The sequence below is a fragment of the Amblyomma mixtum genome, chromosome 2, assembly GCF_055824585.1.
Source record: "Amblyomma mixtum isolate Tamu chromosome 2, ASM5582458v1, whole genome shotgun sequence".
Lineage (NCBI taxonomy): Eukaryota > Metazoa > Arthropoda > Arachnida > Ixodida > Ixodidae > Amblyomma > Amblyomma mixtum.
In genome coordinates this window covers 219263548-219280940 of record NC_143013.1, presented here as the reverse complement: position 1 = coordinate 219280940, position 17393 = coordinate 219263548, and the positions used below count along the sequence as shown (strand labels likewise).

General features: G+C 51.4%; 1 protein-coding gene and 1 pseudogene across 1 annotated transcript in view; one reads left to right on the top strand and one right to left on the bottom strand.

Moving 5' to 3' along the window:
• Positions 1-17393, bottom strand: part of ssh (Protein phosphatase Slingshot) — a 296033-nt gene that overhangs the window by 265484 nt on the left and 13156 nt on the right. The window lies entirely within an intron of this gene.
• Positions 3435-15884, top strand: LOC149362611 (uncharacterized; annotated as a pseudogene).

Genomic DNA, 17393 nt, shown 5'->3' with positions numbered 1-17393 from the left:
CCGTCTTCGAGCTGTATTTGAAGCGACGAAGAACTTGTGGGATGGCGAACCGTTCCGGCAATCCAAGCTGGGCCTGGTCGGAAGTTTCGAACAAAGACCGGCTCGCCGGACGAAGGCAAAGAGCTTTTGCGTGCGTTGTTGTCGCAGCACATCTTTTGCTTCAATTGCTTGAAGTCCACATGCGCCCTTAGGCCGGGGTGCACTGGTTGAATGGGCGTTTGCAGTTGCCTGCCCATAAGGAGCTCAGCGGGAGGGGACCCAGTAAACGCGTGCGGCGTTGTTCTGTAGGAAAGCAGGATCCTGTCGATGTTTGTTTGGAAATCTCCAGGCGCTGCCTTCTTGAGCTTCCCCTTAATTGTCTGCACGACGCGTTCCGCTGCTCCGTTCGATGCCGAAACGGGTCACCGACGTGCCCTGAGGAGGGCGCGGGAAGGGGCGCCCGTAAAGCGACAGTACACGTTGCTGGCGGGAGTCAAACTGGCTCCTCTCCTAGGGAGCGTTTATTTCCCTTTCCCTTCTTCCCCGTGCAGCTGGGTGCCGCGGAGACGGCGCCTGCGGCGTACTTCGCGTCCGCTGACTTGGGGAATCGTCACATCGATCCTCCCGCGCAGGGGGGTTGGGGCTCTAGGAGCGGTAGTAGACTTGAGCTTCGAAAACGTACCGTCTCCGAACGGAAGCTTCTCGCATGGATTTCGGCGGCGTCGATGGGACGCGCCCGGTTCTTCAGCGGGTCCGCGTTCGCAGCCAGTCCAGTACAAACTATATGCGCACCGCCTGTATGCATACCAGGAAGAAACTGAACGCCGAAAGCTGGCAGCGATAGCAAGAAAAGCAAGAGCTGAAGAAGCGCAGAATGATGCGCTTCAAGGGGGAAAGGGGGAAGGAAAAGGAAGGAAGAGGTAGGATGGTCGCGGTAACCACGCAGGAGGAGAGGACTGGGTCGGTCTGGCAGGGATGGAGCGAAAGCATCGAAAAAAAAAACCAGAGATAAGGAAAAAGATGGAAGATATGTTGCTAGGTTTTATGGCACATAATGAAAGATGAAAAAAAATAAAAGACGGAATAAACGCTCCTTGTAAGAGGTGCACGGCGTGGGGCAACGAGATACAAGAAGAGACATGCGATGAAAACTGAGCGACAACTTCAGTATTTCCAGCTCAGGCGATCCGTAGCAGACGCCTAATCCAGCACAAATCCGTCTCGGCCAATTAGAGCTCAGAATTTGAGTCAAAATCGCTCGCTGAAGTACGCCTTTCGGCTCGTGTAGCAGGAAAACGTGCTTCTGATCGCCGATTGAAAAACGCCTCAGATCCCAAATTCGGTGATTACAACATGGCTTGAGCTAAAACCCTGAAAGCATTTAGGATGTCAGCGGGGTGCTACCTCGCCATGTGGCTCGTGGGGTGGATCGCCGTGAAAAATAATTAAAGCTACTAGCCACGACCTTATTATGCGCATTTAAAACAGAAGTAGGGCTCTACGAGCAAATTTTAGCTAGGAATAGTAATTCGAAGCCACTTGAAGGGACGGCCATTTTGAACCAGGCTGTGCCGTCATAGACTCGCAGTGTCGTCTGCTACAAAACTGAGTGCGCGCTAACGGCTTTAGATTTCTCGTTGCGGTGACTCCCCAGAAGCGAGAACCACATGGGGAAAATTCCATGTACCGAGATGCCGAGACTTGCTGCGGTAGGCACTACCTCCTCGCCTTTATCACGTGACATACTCAATATATTTCAGCTGGTGGCGAGTGTGCGTTCAGTCTGCACGAGTCGTGAACTTGACAGCACTGAACAGCTGCTGCCAGGTGGAGAAATGTTAAGGCCGAAAAAATATCAACAATATCTCTATGACAGCGCCTGCAAGGTTCCCGCTCGTACAAAGCGGTCACTACGAAAGAATGCTGGGCGAAAACTGAGTAATTTTGATTCGGCGCCAGAGCAGAACGACTTTGACAGCAATAGCGAAGGGGAGAATGCTGCGGACACGCCGTCATTGCACCACAGGAAAGAAACCCAGCAGAGAGAGGAAGAAGGAGCAACCAATTCACAGGACAGTGGCATCGATGTTTTGCCACCTCACAGCGAGACCGTGGAAATCTTCTCGTCCGAAGAAAGCTTAGACTCATCCTCTGATGACGACGACAGAGACGCAGAGGTCGATAGCTCAGAGCCTGGCGATATGGTGAGTACCCCACTTGTACCTTTAAAGTGCTCGTGCTAGCCTGAGCGATATGAAAATATCAATCCTCTATTTTTCGTAACACAACTATAATGTAGTATTTTAGCGCGCAGTTTCCGCTGGCGCTTCAATTTAAATATTTTGTGCAGATTTTCTTCGTCAGGCAGTGCTCCGGCTGTCTATTAGCAGCGCTAGCCGCCTTTTTACTTATTAAGTCTCCTTCAATATCGTTTTATATAGGGGCAGCTGCTGTATCCTGAGGCCAAACTTTCTAAAGCCCAGAGCCTCGTCATGGTCATGGCCCACAGCTTGAGACATCATTCTTCGAAGGAAGCCACAGAAAGCCTCCTTAATGTGATTGATGCCCACATGCCACGAAATACAAGTATTCCGAAGACGAAGTACTTGTTTTTCAAGAAGTTTTCATCGTTGTATGAGTGCAAACGCACTACACACGTGTATTGTCCTGAGTGTTTCGAGTACCTTCTCACACTCCCGTGTGAAGATACTGATGTTCTATGTCAGCAGTGTGCTCTTACTCATAGTGTCCCACTTCTTTTGCGAACTGGATTTTTTTTTTTACACTCTCGATATTGCATCACAAATCAAGGAGTTGCTTTTAAGTAAAAAATTGCTCAAGCGCCGTCCACCGGCTTCCTACGATGTAGACGACATTACAAAGAGTCTATTTTACAGAAGCTTGCCTCTAACTGAGAACGATGTATCTGTGACATGGAACACAGATGGCGTTCCTTTGTTTGAATCCTCAGGGGAGTGTATGTGGCCTTTGTTGCTGCAAGTTAATGAGTTACCATATAAAGATAGGCTTCAAAATCTAATTCTTTCTGGTTTGTGGTTCGGAACACGAAAACCGAACATGAATACGTTTTTGAAGCCGTTCACGAAAACTATGAACACCCTTTCTTCAGAAGGCATTACCTGGACAAATGAGAATGGGGTTGCTAACACGTGTCGCGTCTTTCCAGGCCCGTGCTCTGTTGACAGCGTTGCACGATGCATGTTAATGAACATGCGGCAGTTTAATGGAGCGTATGGATGTGCATGGTGTGAGCACAGTGGTGAAGTGGTGCAAAAAGGAAAAGGGCACACTAGGGTGTACCCGTATCAAGAGCCTGCGGCAAAGCTGAGGACGCAGGATAGCTTTGTTAAGCATGCTGCAGATGCCGAGAGGACGGGGCAGCCTCGTCGAGGCATAAAAGGGGCTAGTATCCTTTTTTTTTCTAGCATACTTCAGCTTCCCCAGTTTTTTTGTCGTGGATTACATGCATGCTGTGTGCAACGGCTTCGTTAGAACCACGACATCTATGTGGATAACTCACAAAACACGTTCCGAGTACTCTCTTCGTCGTCATCTACCTCAGATAAACGACCATTGTCAGAATTCAAATTTTGGAAAGCATCGGAATGGAGAGATTGGCTCTTGTTCTATTCTCCCGTTGTTTTAAGAGAGTTCCTTCCGCGAAAATATTATAAGAATTGTATAAAGTTTGTTAAAATAATTCATTTTTGCTTGCAGTCTTCGATTCCAATGGACAAAATGGAACATGTGAAAAAACAAATGGTGGCATTCTTGTCTGAGTACCAAGATTTGTATGGAAAGCAATACATGTCGTACAATGCCCACATTCTTTTACACATGGTGGATCATGTAAAGCAGTGGGGACCCCTGTGGGGCTTCTCGGCTTTCCCTTTCGAATCAATGAATGGTAGACTGGTGCGCTTTGTGAATGGAACGCGGTATGCGCACTCCCAAATTGTTGAGAAATTCTGCATCCTTCAAAGCCTTCCACAAGTTTTGCCTGCGATACAATCAAAACATGACGATGTCAGTGTTTTTGTGCGTTCTTTGATTAAAGGCTATAATTTAAGGAAGAACTGCTGCCATAATGGCAAGGTGGTGCTCTATGGAAAAGGGAATGTCGATGCAGGTGGAACAAAGTTCAAGAAAGCCTCTGTTGGCGCTTTCACGTACTGCGTAAGTTCCGCAGACAAATCTCGAAGGAAGAACTCTTATGTTCTGGCTAATGGAAGTACATCCGGGCGGGTAATAGAGATTGTTGCACTCATTGATGAGCCTTTGACTACCAACAATCACGTACTGTTCAAAATAAAAAAACTTCGTGTACTAAGCCTCTTTTTAGAGTGTGTACTTGGGTGCAATTCAATTCAGTGTGTGAGTGTTGAAGAAACAAATGAACATTGTCTTGTCCCTGCATTAGATGTAAAGAAGTGCATGGTGCAGTGCGTTCCTCAGAAGACCATTTTGTCAGCAGTTCATGAGGCTTATGTTTTAGAATCCAATTAATAACACTTTTAATGAGCGTCATTTGGTGGAACTTCCCAGATAATCGCACTTTTGAGGGCCGATGGTGCTCCCCTGCTGACCCGATATACGCGGGTAATTTATCGGTAATATACACATTGGTTTCATGTTAAGAGCAGGCATACCTCCAAATGCCTGTTTAATGGCAAACATCATTACTGTTCACAATAATAATGAGCACTGATGTTTTTGCTGATATACAGCCCTTGATTTATGTTGCCCTCGACGTATTGTGAAAATGCATGCATGCGACTATGCTATTGTTAATTTCATTACATTTTTTCCTCCAAAAACCTAGAGGTTAACTTTCTTCTGAATACAGCTTGGATGGTTCAAAGTGCGAAAGTAGATGTATATTTTTCAGTTCCCTCATAAGGACTCCTTGCAGAGAAAAAATTATTCATATAGCATATGTGCGTAGTGCTCTTTGTTGTATGTTTTACTTAAATATGTCTGAGTTGCAACTGCTGATATCTTGTGAGTGCAAGGTGTAAAACGCCTTAAACTGTGTATCTGACGGAGACCATCTGGAGTGTAATAATGCTATCTTCTTGATTTGCGAAGGATATATGACAATTTTCTTTTTTTCGTTTCTTCTTCTGTATCGTTTTGAAAATGTCTAATGTGCTGTAACATCTGTACATACCAGCCTCCACATGCAGTGTGAACATTGAAGTAATCAGGGTATTAGTGAATTTTAATGTGTGCATTGATGCAATTTTCAATTTCTGTATTTTTTTCAGTTGTATAAATGTTCGATTGCTTTTTTTCTTTCCGCGCTTTTTAAGTTTGGGAAGAGCGATTTGCATTCAAATAAATAAATTTTGGTTTTCGAAAGTTTGTTTATGTAACTTAACGCTTTATACACACACACACACATATATATATATATATATATATATATATATATATATATATATATATATATATATATTGTCACGTGCTTCGACAGAACCTCGACGGAAGAAGCAGAAGATGGACTGACCAGCAGGGAGAAAGGAAGAGAAAGAGCTGAAGGACGCTGGTAGGCTTCCTGCTTCCATCCTGCTCCGACCGATCCCCTCTGTGAATAAGCCCCCGTGCGTGCTAAGCACGTAACAGTTTGGTGAGAGGTGCCGGGTATCGACCACGGAGCATTCCATCTACCGAAGGAGCCGTAGACTCGCAGGCTTCCCACCACTGCCATCGGACATGCCTGGAGACGACAATGCCGAGCAACCCGGGATATCCACAGCGAACAACTGGCCACATTATCGAGAGCCCCGCACATTTTTTGGAAAACCTGAAGAGGATGTTGACGAGTGGCTGAAACACTACGAGCGGGTGAGCAAATACAATCGCTGGAACGCTGCTACTAAACTGGCTAACGTGGTGTTTCTCCTTGCCGCCACTGCCCTTGACTGATTCGACAATCATGAGGATACACTGAGTTCATGGGCTACCTTTACGACCGAGATCAAGAAAAATTTTGGGGATGAATCGGCAAAGAAGAAGCGGGCGGAACAGATATTGCTTCACCGCGCGCAAGTACGCGCAAGTAACAATATATATATATATATATATATATATATATATATATATATATATATATATATATATATATATATATATATATATATAGAGAGAGAGAGAGAGAGAGAGAGATATAGCCTGAAGAAGATCGGTCTTCCGATCGAAATGTCGAGTCGAATAAATATGTTTCCTTTAACGAAGCTATATATTCTTGTAAGCAGACAAGTACTTCATGCTCTCGCAATCTATGTGTGTGTGTGTGTGTGTGTGTGTGTGTGTGTGTGTGTGTGTGTGTGTGTGTGTGTGTGTGTGTGTGTGTGTGGAGCGAGGGCGAAGTTTGTCGTCACATATGGGGCGCTCTTGCAGCGCGGGTCTCAGCGAGCACGCGGTGTCGCGGTGCTAGATAGCAGCGCCGCGGTGCGACTCCACAGCCGTTTCTTCTGCCGGAGCAGTGGTCTCCGCTTTTGCGCACTCTTGCGACACCGAGCTGCCGTATGACGCACACGTACAGCAAGCCGAGTACCACCATTTCAGGAAATCATATACATGTCGGTTGTCTATACACTCCCTGGCCGTTCACAATGCGGCACCAGTTTTCTCGCTTACATTCCTACCAAAATTGTGACGCACAATCGTACGATGACCGTGCAGCGTTCCGGGGGGTGCCATATGATTTCTTATTGCATACATACCTTACATGTTCTAGTCAAGTTGGAGATATATAAATGCTGTAACTCTAAGGCGCGGTTATTTTGAGGTGTCCACTTGAGGTGCCCACAATTTACGTTTAAAATTGTGTTTTACCGTTCGCCGTACAGCGTTACGGCGTCATGCGCGCGCGTACGGTCATGTGCACATGTGGGACAGTAGAGTTTTCTCATTACCACATGTAGGCAGTCTTAACTGAATGAAGCAACACAACGCTATAATGTTTCCTCGTGTTCATTTAGAATAGAAAAAAACTCGCCGAGCAAAAAAAAAATGTCATCATTCGCTTTCTTGCTCTTAATGCTACTTGCTCCATGCACTGGCGACTACATCAATGATCGGCTCACACGCGTTATTTGAAATGATCACGCATTCACAGAAATTTCAACTGGCGTCACCATGAGTTTGATTCGATGAAAGAGATGGACGTCTTTTGACTTGTGAATTTATTAATAAACTAATGTTGCTCATTCTTCAGTAAAGTTCATGGCGTGTCCTGTTTTGTTTTTTTTTTCATTTCGATGTGCTCTGTATATACCAGACTTAATGATTTGCATTTGACTAAAGAGCTTGCCACTAAATCTCACGGTTTGAAATTTAAAAGTCGCAGTTGCTAACGATCATGCATGCGTATTGAGTGTACACTCTACGTCCCTGAAGATCCTTGATTTTGCACTTTAAGGTGCATAATCGAAGAATTGTCAAGAGCGGGATCGTAAAAGCACGCGTAATTAAAAGCCGTTTTGCAGAGGTTATGTGTGCTAACCAAAACCCGCCTCCACGAACAGGTGAAGAGCATACGCGTGGCAGGATACCGATTTTGTTAAACGTAGCGTAGTCCACAAGCTTGCTTGCCAAATCCAAAAGAACAAGCGCACCAATGTTGACCAAACAGTCAAAGAAAACACCTAGCGTTCATCCAGTACGTGCACTAAGTCCCACAAAGCTTGGTAAAGGCTACGAGCGAAGCTGGCGTGAGGTTTCGCTTTGGTCCGGTTTAAATAGGTGGAGGTGAGCAAACGAGTGAATGAGGAAGAAAATAAAGTAGTAAGGTTTTTAGCGTACAGTTATAAACCGAGTATACATGCCAAAGCATGTCTTTAGGGCGCTCGTGCAATGGCCAGCAATGCTCATGAATCTATCCGCGCGCCACCGCTGGTTCAACACCAACTGTCGGCAATATTTATTTATATTCATTTCATTTCTGCATGGGCCAGGTCAATCGCCGTCAAGGTCAAGCTTCACGCAAACTCGCTGGGCGGTTACAGAGCTCGTGAAGTAGTGCACTAAAATATTGTCGTAGAAAGCATCAGAAGAAGTTTGGTGTAGCTTTGGTGTACTAAATAGCATTTCGACGTCACGCGGCTACTTCTGTATCGGTGAGACGGAATGCTGCATAGCGATCCAATAAGTTAGCTCGAAAAAGGTATAGAGAATAAGTGACGCGGAAGCCATCTAGCAGCCGTACACTGTGTTGAGTGTGAAAACTGTGGAGTCGTTTTGAATCGGACCGCAATCATGCCAGGCATAAAAACGCGATATAAAGGCTAATTTCTGAATCCAGTACCAACTAAACAAATGACATGTACATCAGCAGCCTGTCGATAGCTCTCTTCCGAAAAGGATACGCATGTCTTATTCAATTATGCTGAAAAATTCCTCCAAGGCGTGCGGCTGTGCGGCTTTCTCTTATGTTATTTGAGGAATTTGTATTGAATGAACTTCTGTTGGGGAACTGCATCAACACATTTGAGTAGCTTGCGCCGATTGAATTTCTGCAGTGAAGATGATCACAAATGTTTGAGGAATTCGCATGGAATGAACTTCACTAGCGGAGCTACATCAGGAACTTTGATGACTTATTGCGTACTAGATTTCTGCAGTGAAGCCACATCAAGAACATTTGAGCAATTTGTATTGAATTTATTTGTGGAGTGAAACAACATCAATAATTTCGATGATATTATGCGGACTGAATATCTGTAGTGAAGTCACATGAAGAATATTTTAGTAATTTGTATTGAACGAATTTCTGGAGTGAAATGACATCAATAATTTCAATGAGTTTATGCGGACTGAATGTCTGTATTGAAGCCACATCAAGAGTATTTGGGCAATTCGTATTGAATGAATTTCTGTAATGAAAGTACATCAAGAACTTTGAAGTGTTCGTGTAGACTGAATTTCTACAGTGAAATCACATCAAAAGTATCTGAGGAATATATATTGAATGAGTTTCTGTGGTGAAAATCCATCAATATCTTTGACGAGTTTGTATGGACTAAATTTTTGATGTAAAACCACATCAAACGTTTCGTGTGGTGTAAATAGAGGCCTCTCTACAAAATCGGAGTTTCTGTTGACATCCTGGTGAGTCCATAAGAACCCCATGAGAACTCAACAGAGATTCCATGTCCATTTTTGTAAGGGCAGATCCGATTATCTCGACGCTAGCACGCGGGCCATCCCGGCTCGATTCACGTCTCTTGCCTTCTCCTCCTTTCAATTACTAAACACCCACAGACGAAACGATCGCGAAAAACTCCCATCGGAGCTTAAGGAATACACGCCGGCAGCGCTGCTGGAAATCCGGCGGACATAAGTGGAACCACGCGGCGTTCTCGCAGTCGAAAGGACAGGCGGTAAGACAGGTGGCGACTGCAAAGCCTATTGCCCTCGGAAAGTGCGTGGGCCAGCACCTCCCGCGTGAATGCGCCAGCCACCAGGTCCAGCGGCGGGTCTCCTGTCAACACCCCGTCTCGACGCGTGGCCTCCGAGGTCAGCTCCGACGGCGCGCCGCGCTCGATCGCAGAGGCCACGCTTGAAGCAAGCGCGTTTCATGTGGAAACGAACGCGCTCGGTGGAGCACTGCGCCGTGAGGAGCGAACGGAAGCACAGAGGAAAAGACACTTTAGTGGACGACTCCGGATCAACTCCGGCCACTCCGGCTTATCAATATAACGTGCACTGCCATCGCACAGCACACGGGCGTTTCTGCCCTTCGCCGCCATCGAAATCCAGTAGCCGCGTCCGGAATTCAATCACGTGACCGCGGTCTCCAAAGCTTTCGTCACCAACGCCCCCCCGGCGGATCTTGCTGGTGCTTGCATGCACCAGCAAGATCTCTGAAAGTTGTTTCCATCCATCCATCCCTGCAAATGTGTAGAACGTGCACAGCCTACTGTTGAATTCTGCGCACCCTTCTGCCCCCGTATGCAAATAACTCCACACCAAGCTGGTGTGCACCCAAGGAAGACGTGGTCACGCGTGCGCAGCAAAAGCTAATCGCAGACAACTTCCTCCTATTCCGCCTCCTTTCGCTGCTCTGACGTCACATCCAACTCAAAAGTCAACGTCCTTAGAAAACGGGAGGTGGCGTTCGATCAGCAGTTCGGGAACGACACAGGTGGCTCACGGAAGTGAACCACGACATACAATATGCGTGGAACGCTGTTACACTGAGGGAACAAACTGGCCATCATGTTGCTCGAAGCGGATATTCAACGCCAGAAAAGCGATCCCGGGACCCGGAGGGTGGCCATCCGGCACCAGCTTCCTTGATCCGGTGGATAAGTGGTCGTGCTGTTTGGGCGGACGGACGGGGGGGGGTTACAGTACAAGCTTTTCAAAGGCGCGCGCTCCTTCCGACATTCGCAAAATGCCCAGTTCCTGCCAGAAACTAAGGGAGTACTCCGGACCGCAGCGAACGAGTGGGCGGGCCGAAAGAAAAAGAAGCAAAAAAGGCAAACAAAAGACGGCGCTGCCATCGTGCCCGCACGAGAGCGGTCCGTCAACAAAGAAGAGTAGCGCACGCCGGTCGCTGACAAACGACGCTACTTCTCTTTTTTTTTTTTGTTTCTTCCTCGGACGTCACGACACACGCGCAAGAGAGAGAGAGCAAAGATATTTAAGCGAGCAAAATGAAAAACCGAGAGTACGCGCATAATGACGAAAAGGAGGACTAGCTTCGCTTTCTGGGTCGCTTCGGAGACGAGAGTCGAGGAAAGAAACACAAAAATATGCAGAGAAAAAAAAAATAAACTCGCGCGAGCAGCAGCGTCGACAGTCGACGATGCAACGCTCCAGAAAACCGCAGGGGCGATCGTATATTCAAGAACCGGCGACCCGCTTCGCTCCCTTTCCTTTCTCTCCGCGCCAGAGCCTCTCCCGTTCGGTCCCCAAATGAACCGGGGGACGACGGACGGCGCAGAAAGAAAGCACTCTCTCGGCGGCAGCTCATCCGTGCGGGCGCGCTTGCTGGGAGTGTGTGTGTGAGAGAGAGAAAGAGAGAGAGAGCCCATAAATCGGTCCCGAACCAGGAAATGCTCCGAGAAGGGGCCACACGACGCGGCGCGCGTCTTTGCATGCCTCCAGCGCTAGTGGCCAGCGGGCCTTTGTCCTCCAACACACACACAGAGAATAACCCCACAATTACGCGTTCTGTGTGTGCGCGCTCGCGGTGGAAATTCACTTCCCCACCGGGGCCGCTTTTCTGGCGGTATAATCGAGGAGAGCGGGCGCGCGTGCCGGGGTCCAACGCGTGGCACGCCGCAACACAACCACAGCGGAAGCCGATCATCGCTGTCCGGCCCGCCCCCACTTTGAGGCCGTTGCGTATGCACGGAGCGGCGAGCCCACATGGCCGCTAGCTTCGCCCTGGCCGCAAGAGCCGCTGCTTAGCGTCGGACGCCGGTGCGGGTGGTGCCGCGTATCCGCACACTGTTATTAGGGACCGCCGATATATGACGCGAAGCGCGCGTGCACACACACACAAACGGGGCTGAAAGTTCGACCTGCCTTCTAGTTATCGCTCACCGACCCGAATGGCCACGACGAGGGCGGAGACAGAGATTGGCACGGCTTCGACCAGCGAGGCCGCGGAGGATGTTTGCAGACCGCGGGCATACCGCTGTACTTTTTACCCCCCGCGGCAAATGTCGGACCAGTCATCGAAACGAAATGAGGGGGCGGAATAAAAATCGCGGACGGGTGAAACGGCCGCGTCGGAGTACGGGACCCGAAGGGTCAGGTGCTGAAGCAATCGAGGACGCCCGTAAAAACGAGGAGTCGGGCCCACATATCAGTTGATGAACGCCGTGCGCTTTAATCACGGGTGATCAATGCGCGGACTCCTTCGCGACCGCAGGCCGGTAAAGGTGAATCTATCGGGACGAAATGTACGCAACGGCTGTAACGAGTGCCCATCGACGTAATTAAGCGACCCTCGGTTGCACAATCACTGCGCGGCGCCACAGCGCACTACACGAACCGTCGTTATCGTAAACCGAGTGCGTCGGCAGGTTAGCCTCGCGCCGCTCAAGGGTCGCGAACACGCCGAAGAACAATACTCGCGACGCGAGCACCCCTCGAGGCCATCCGCGGCCATCATTTCCGACAGAAGCGCACCGGCGCGCGCGCGGTTTCCGCTGCCGTACACCGCAGCTATCTGCCTCGGCTGGAGGACGCCTGCATCCTCCGGGCGCCGACGTGCCAAAGCGCGCTACTTCGCGCCGCGTGCCCGCGGGCGGCGGCGGCACCTTGGAGCGCCGCATCGGAAAAAGCACGCCCAGGGCATGGAAGACGCGGAAGAGGCGAGACGAGAGCGGACCCAACTGTAAGAAAAGCGCGCAGCAATAAACATGCCCAGAGAACGCGAAAAACAAAACAAAAGCGGCGCGCGCGGAGAAGAATCGATCAGGCACGGGCATGCATGGGCCGTCTCCGCGGACCTGCTTCTTCCTAGCATCGACGATCGGCGCCGGGACAGCGCGGACAGGAACCGGGCCGCGGCGTGTCCTCTTCCTCATCAGCTTCCGTGCCGCTACTCCGGATGCCGGAAGCGCCCGGCGCGTATAATGTTCGTCTTCGCCTAATAACGGCCTTTTCCCCGATGTACTATAGAGAAGGACGGGCGCAGGAGCGGCGGGTGCACCCTCTCGCTCGCGTGCCGCTTACGCAGTGCACGCCGGCGGCGAAAAGGAGGCGATCCAGCAAGTGGAACGCGCGCGTGCGGCGAAAGAGAGTGGCACGCGCGCTCACGCCAAACACACGTCGCGGCGGCCCGTCCATCGACGAAGCAGCAACCGCAGCATGAACCGCAGCAGCAGCAGCCGCACGCGCTCCCGCGTCGTGAGACAACTTTTACGCCGGCGCGGTGTCATGCATCGCGGTTAACCGAACCGACAGTCGGCCGCCCCTGCAAGCTACGCGCATCACGCCGCGGTCGCATCGCGCTTTAACGCCGCGGGTTAATGCCGCTCGCCGATCGGCGGGGGTCCCGGGTTATTGCCGTCCGAGAGAAAGTTGACCGGAGACCCCCCATCCACCGCTTCCGTCTGGAGTAGGGAATTGACCCGTCGGCCACCGCGCAACGCTCGTCAAACGCTCGCCGAACACGCTCCCCCAAAGCGCGGCGCCACGTAGAAGGGGCCCCCGACTGAACTTCGCTTTCGAATGCGGCGGTGCGAGACAGGCCGCCGCCGCCGTTCGAAACGGAGAGCGAACGGGGAGCCGAAGGGCCAAAGTGGCTCGAGGTGTATGGGCGATTGAGAAGCATCTATAGGCAGCGAACGCGTACAGTCCCGCATGGCCGCGCTCAAATGGTCGGCGGCGGCCGTGCTTCGGTGCAAGGATCACCCAGGAAGCCACCGGGAACCGGGTGCTTCACGAGCAAACCCCGCAGCGGGGCGCCTGGTGTGTGTGTGGGGTACGAGTGAATGCGCGTCGCTACATGGAGGTGGCACCTTTATTGGACAGCACACGCGCGCACCTACGCATGGTGCAGTTGAGGAGGAAGGATCGGCCTGCATTGCCCTCTCACTTCAACGCGGTGTGAGCGATACCGGGAGATGAACACTGGAGCTACTGCGGTCAGCCTCTCGGACCGCAGACGGACTCGCTGGTTTAGCCATATACGTAGCACGAAGACACGGCATACACAATAGAACAACACCGGGAAGCGGAGGAGAGCGGTGTCCCGTGTTTCCGTGCCTCTCGCGAGATACCCGACTCTCCTGTACGGGAGCAGCAGGGAGGCACAGCACCGCGGGGCATAGGCAGCTCTTAAATCTTCCCAGTGAAACTTTCCGCGACGAGAAACCACCTCATGGCGACTGAGTCACCTCGTGACTTCCCATTGGTGAGGTAGTAAAGTGCCCGAGTTCCCTGCACTAAGTATAAAACAAATACACAGACAACGATTTCCTGTAGGCGGGCGCCTTCAGACATAAGCCTCCTGGTCAATGTAAGCCTCGCCCATGAAGCGCTGTCTGCTCAGCCAAGAAAAGGTTCGCAGAAAAAGGTGCACGGCCGTTTGAGAGTACTGTGGTTTCCCGCGCAAGAAACCACTGACGTCCGAGGAGAGGACATAGAGGGCAGACGCCACAGACCACTAAAACGCATTCGCACGGATTCTGCTCAAACTCCAACGGCGTGCACGTGCACATGCAGGGACCGGCCCAATTACCACCAAAGTGTTTCTCGTGGAAAGTTTATGCGGCGGTCCACACCAGGACGAGCGTCGGCTTTTATTTACCATTCCTCTGGAGTGTCGCTACAGAGGAGAACAACTGCCGGCAACATAAGACGAGGGTACACTAGCCAGCACCTAGCGCGAACGTCAACTACAACCATTCTTTAACATTCATTCAGACGCGGGACGCTTGCGTAAATCACCGAAGAAAGGGAAAGGCGGTACGCCAGCAGACACCACTGCACGAATCCCGGCCGAGGAGGTACAGGTTCAGCTTCTTAGGGTGGAAGAGAGTGTAGGGGGGGGCATAGGTACAGCTACTGCGACAGCAGGCGAGACTGCAGCGGTGGTTCGAATTACCGGAACGAACTGCCGCCCCACACACCGGCCGTGCAGAACACTGCACGCTGCCACAGCGCCTCCGGACTGACACGCGCTGTCGCCGGGCGTTCGCTCGCATGCACGCTATGCTTGTCGTCCTCGACCTTGGCGCGAGCACGGCGTGCCCGCCGGGCCGACGACAATGGCGACAGGGGCCGCAATTTTCCCCGCGCGCCGGACGAGGCGGGCCGCGGACACCGTTTGGCACGCGCTCACGCCAAGAAGCCATCCACCCGCCGCCGCACGGGGCTTCTCCGCTGCTGCCCGCTCCCGACAGGCATCCGGTGTTCCCTCACGCTCTCTCTCCCAGCGGGCCCAAGTCGCCCTCTGCCTTGTACCGTGCTCCCCGCTGTCCCGAGGCGGCTCAATTACCGGCCGGTTGCGAAAGCGACAGGCTGTTTCGAAGCCCGGCCTCAGGGACGTTTCAATCTTGGCCGAACCCGACGCGGCCCTTACAGCTGACCGAGTGACGCCCGTCACCGGGCCACACTCCCACGTCTACCACGGAAAAACGTTTTCCACCTTGTCGCACATTCTTTTTAGGGGCTCTGCGTGGGCCTTTCTCCGCAGTGTGCGGGGTCGCCGTCGAGGCGTTATGTCTTAACCGAAAACTCCCGCTTTCACAACCTGGCTCTAAGAGAGAATTAAAACATTACAGCTGTAGTAATACAGAACGTTGACCTCAGCACACACGAGTACTGTGTAATCGTCCACATGCCCAGCCTTCGTAGCGGATGTCCAGACTAAGGGGTTCCTGACCCCCTGGAAGCCCTATATAAGCTCCGGAGGTGAGAGGACGATATTTCCACTCGCTTTCGAGAGACTCGCAACTCTGACAACGCGAAACGAGCAAGACGGCACACGGCCCAGAAGAAAACTCGAACCCGGTGGGCTGTATATACACATTATTTTCCGCCCTTACCCAACCTAGAGCTATGGGCCCACACGGTGTACGGTTATGTGCAAGGCACAAGTCCGCAAAGAGAGCGAAAGTGCAGTGAAGTGAACGCTGTCAACGCGGGCCCGGCGCCGCGAGCAGATGGCAGAATGTGTTCGGTGCCAAAACGTTGGCTAGATCTACGCGAGCATATCGCGAGGCAAGGGCGCGTCGCTAAAACCGCTACAACACTGCGCCAGGGGTGGTATGAGGACTCCCAGGGGACTAGAATGCAAAGCAGAGAATGATCACTTCCGCATATATGGGCATGAACCCATTAACAATATCGCGTCACACTCTCAAGCTTAAGTGGCCCCCTTAGTTTTTTGTGCAGGTGACCCGTACCAGTAGCTAATCGCCACCAGCAAGTACCGCTAGTGCGCCAACCTCCGTCCCATATTTCAGCGTCGATGAACAATGCATTATTATCCCGACAAAGATGGCGAAGAGCAGCGTGCCAGAAAAGGTTGATCGCCAGATCGGTGGCGAGGCCACTAACGCGGTCTTATGTTTCGTTATGCACGCGCAGCACTGGTATGAGTAAGGATGCAGAACCTAAAAGAACTCCCGAACAATCTTTGAGCGCATCAAAGAGGATTTCGTGGATAACCTCGGAAAGCAAGGGGATAACAGGCTGCAAACCACGAGCTACAATGTGATATCGCACCTGCAAAAATCACACTAAAGAGCGCGGATGGGACAGGCAGGGGGTAGTAGATTTATGGGTAGCTCTCGGACGAGGCTCTCGGACGAGGCTCTCGGAGGGGGTGAGGGTCCCACTTGAACCGTCTGCATATTCTTTGCAATTTTTTCGCCGAAAAAATTGAGTTCAGCACGGTTTTCGTAAGCAAAATTTCTCGCTCGGGGACAGCGGCCAACACCGTCCGTTCCCCTTGGATACATCCTTTAGCCCTTCCCATTAAATACGCCGCTGGGGGCAGGAGATGATAAGAAGGGTTTCGGACACTTTTTAACCCTACCCACAGTCGCCTCATAGTGCACGAATAGTCGTGCAGCCAACTACGTGTCGCGCGGGCGAGAGCTGCGCCATTTATCCGATATTGCATGCAGTTCAGAGGAAGCGCCTGTCTTCGGTGTCCGCCAAGCGTGCCTAAATTTCTGTGCACGTACGCGGCTGGCGCTCGCAGACACACTGCATACGCCTAAAAGGTGCAGCGCACAGTCAAGACCAGAAAGTGAGAAACGGCTCCTTTTTTTACCTTCCTCTCTCGCGTCGCGAGAAACACGCGCCCAAAATTTATGCGCTGGCACGCAGGCGTACGAAATGGAGCCCGCCGCGCGCGAACAGCGCTTCGCAGTGACACACGCACAGTCGTGCCGCGCCTCCCCCGTAAGGTCCCTTGGCCGTGAAGAGGACCTGTGACACTCTCACGACGTGCGTCATTGGTGGAAACGTGCATGTGCAGCTAAACGCAGCATTCGGTGGGGACGGTGCCAGCAAGACATGTCCTCACGTTTCCTGGTCACAGAGTATACTGCACTTGAGTGTGCGCAGTGCCACTCCCTTCCCCTTCCGCTCATTCACGCTTAACGCGACAGCGTAAAGTAGCTCGTGTCGCAGAAAATATGGCGTCGGCGTCGTCGTTGACCGTGAGCGAAAAATCCCCGAAATACACCCCGTGAAGCAACCTACGAGGTAGGCGAGCAAACTGCTCACCGCGGCGAGTGGCAGTTAATTTAATGACTGGTCGCTCGGCCAGAGCAACCTTGGTCGCACAAGGCCCAATCGGTGGAAGCACCTGACATCGCAGGAGAGTGGCGCATCGCTTAACCCCTGCACCATTGCACCAGGATGGGTATGAGGACTCCGTGTTCGCATTTGAGGTCCAGTACACGGCA